The sequence below is a fragment of the Talpa occidentalis genome, unplaced genomic scaffold (genome assembly GCF_014898055.3).
Source record: "Talpa occidentalis isolate TD23 unplaced genomic scaffold, MPIMG_talOcc4v2.1 talOcc4.12, whole genome shotgun sequence".
NCBI lineage: Eukaryota > Metazoa > Chordata > Mammalia > Eulipotyphla > Talpidae > Talpa > Talpa occidentalis.
This window is the reverse complement of record NW_023601212.1, coordinates 29,502,557-29,505,622: the sequence shown is the minus strand read 5'-3', so window position 1 is coordinate 29,505,622 and position 3,066 is coordinate 29,502,557. Positions and strand designations below refer to the sequence as shown.

The window sequence follows — 3,066 nt, the reverse complement described above, 5'->3', positions numbered from 1 at the left end:
AATTATTTTCACCGTGGAATTTTCTCCGTATAAATAGAATGTTGTGAAATTCTAATCAATCCAGTCTTTTTCCTGACATGTTATCAATCTTCGAGTGTCCCTCAAGGGTAAAGGGTGAATCCTATTTGCCTGATTTTACAGATTGGGAAAATGAGACAAAAGGAGGTGAAGAAGGAGGTTATAAAGGCAGTCCAAAGGAATCAGGTGAGGGGAAGTGAAGGGCAGGGGTGCTGTGGTGATGGCTCCTGTGTGATGGCATCATGAATATGAGTAGGACACTGACTCATTGTTGCATCACTCCACCTCTGCCTGGCCCCCAATGGGAACTGAAGGAATAAAAATAGATTCAGATTTGAACAGAGGAAAGATTCATTTGTAATGCTGATGCCGAAGGCCACGGCCTGGATACAAAGAGATGGAGGTCCCAGGCCAAGTTAGGATGAACCAGTGAAATGGACTAAGATCCATATTTAGTTTTTCTGGGTAAGAGGGGGCAGAGCCGACTCCCTGGTTAAATCTCAGCAGTATCAGGCCTCCCCTGGTGGCGCAGCAGTTGAGCACTGGGCTGTGAAGCTGCCCACTGCCTCTGCAGTGCCAGTTCGATCCCTGGCCCCCGGTGAGAGTCCCACATGGTGCACAGACCTCTCCTGCCGCGCCCGCTGCTCCCCTCAGCAGTGTATTTCGTCGGTCTGCCTGTTCTGCTCCCTGCTCTGGCTCGGGTGAATTCTCTCACCCTCGCGCTTCTGACTGTACCCAGTGCTTGCATAAATAAATAAATAAATCTTTAAAAAAATAAAAATCTCAGCACTATCACCCCTATGACCTGTGTCCGATTCCCGGCCAGGGAGCTAACCCACATATGGTGCAGCAGACCTCTCCTGTCTCACCCGCTGCGCCCCTCAGCAGTGTATTTCAGTCAGTCTGACTGTTCTGTTCCCAGCTCTGTCTCTGATGAATCCTCTCACCTCCCCACCCCTGCACCTCTGGCCTACACCCCAGTTCTCCTATGCATAAATAAATTAATAAATCTTAAAAAAAAGATGGGGGGCAGAGGACATAGCTCTAAAATGAGAGGTCCAGCTAGAAGATTTTTAAGGTCTTGCCAAATGCTTAGATTCTTTGACTTTAATGTTTACAGGGTTCTGGACCACGTTACCAAGGAGAGTTAAAGAAAGCTGTTTTATGGGAGATTTAAAAATCAAAATAAGCATCTGTTGCTTACTTCCGTTGTGGAAAGATTTTGATGAAGGATTCGCTACAATCTAGGACGAGCTCTGAAGGAGTCCAGATGGTCGGCCAGTGGCCATCTGCGTGGCCGAGACGGCAGCAGCCTTCTCTTACCAGGACAGGGTGAGAGAGCAGCCTTGTCGAACCGTGTCACCAAACCCCCAGCAGATGGGTCAGAGGAGGTGACCGCTGCGCTGTAGTGTATGATAATGGAGCCTCTGCTGATTGGGAGACCACGCCTGGGCAAGAGCTGGGCGGGCATGGGGATGTTCCCGGGTCTGTGGTTAGGAAAGTGGTCTCAGCTTTCCTGCTGGGGCTGGTCTTGTCTCCATGAGTCCCTGAAAGCCCCACCCACTGTGCTATCACTCTTTTCTCGTGGATAGCATGGGCAGGGTGAACCTTTGCTTCCAAATGTTATTGGAAGATTTAATTAAGCACCATTTGAAATTTTTGAATGAAAATTGCCACATTAGTCATGATTATTATCCATTTTCTTTAAACATAGGGCCAACTGCTAAGCTGTTAGGCACAAGCATGGAAATTACAAAAATATTCAAATATCCATTATCTGGGACTCTGTTTGCCAAGCATCCTATCTAATCAGGGGAAGCCTGCTGGAACAGATGGGCGCTACTCTGTGCCCTATAAGCTGGGAAACTTGGACATGTTAGGACGGTGTGAATCAAAGCGCCAAATGTTGCCGCCACTACAAAGAACTCATTTTCTACTCGCAAAAGACTGACCGTGCTTGTTCTGTTCAAAGATTGCACCTTTGGCACCTGCAGCAAGTCCTCTAACCACTCCTACACTTTACCAGGAAGGAGAACATTGACATTCCTGAGAGACAAAGACCCAGGGTCAGATTGCATGTAGCAGGGAATCTTGCCCAGCTATTTCGAGGTGACTGGAACCATCAGCTTAAGGGGCACAGTGAAGACAGCACAGGCTTTAAGGAGAGGGCTGTTTGAAGCTGCTAATGCAGGTGCTTAAACACAGAAAAAGTGCCTTCATTTCAACTTTATATTTATGAGTAGTTTACAGAAAGCTTTCCAGCCAAAGGAAACAAAATTGGTAAACACAGTAAGTAATAGATTCAACAAATAGCGCTAAAGATAAAGAACTAATTTACATTTAATGAGACAGCGATTGTTTATTAAATAAGAAATGGTTGTGTTTATGAAGATGGCCTTAAAGGTTTTTCAGGAAGAATACATTAAGCCTTGAACATAGCTTTTCATATTCAAAAGATGTGATTTGAAGAAAGGGGGAAGGGAAGAGGCAGCAGAATGAATGAAGACTGTAGAAAGCTGATAACTTCTGGAATATAGGGCACCAGACACAAATTTAATGGAAAATAAATTCCACAAAAGTTTCTCTTCCTTGGACGTTATACCACAGGCTGACTCCACAGTACTGATTTAAAAAAATAAAATAGTATATTATTACCAGAGAATTTATGGCATGTTGGAACATATATTCTGGCCTTGACCTGATATAATGGATTTTTGAATCAAAATTCTTCCACACTGTGACTAAGGGATATATGTTAGTGGCAGCTATCGCTGTAATTTCTAAGTGAGGAAAACTAGGGTGTTCCATGGAAAACACTGGAAAACTTCTTGGCCTCCTAGCAAGATAAAACCAAGTAGAAAGTGTGACATGATAGCAAAGTCACTTTTGTCTATGATTGCAGAGACCAGCTGGGTCACAGGATTTGTCTGAGACTTTTACCTGAAGGCTCTCTTTGAGACCTGTGGGATAGCAATTGTGCTCGTACATTTTGGGGGACAAATTATTTTTTCGCTTCTTGTTTCATATCTTAAATAGCACCGTATAAAG

The 3,066-nt window shown here is 44.6% G+C and overlaps 1 long non-coding RNA gene across 1 annotated transcript; it reads left to right on the top strand.

Annotated features, from left to right (window-relative positions):
- Nucleotides 1-331: 331 nt before the first annotated feature.
- Nucleotides 332-2,703, top strand: LOC119240862 (uncharacterized). The gene is made up of 3 exons (XR_005124214.2): nt 332-483; nt 1,139-1,350; nt 1,733-2,703. It is a non-coding gene; the product is annotated as an uncharacterized LOC119240862 (long non-coding RNA).
- Nucleotides 2,704-3,066: the final 363 nt, after the last annotated feature.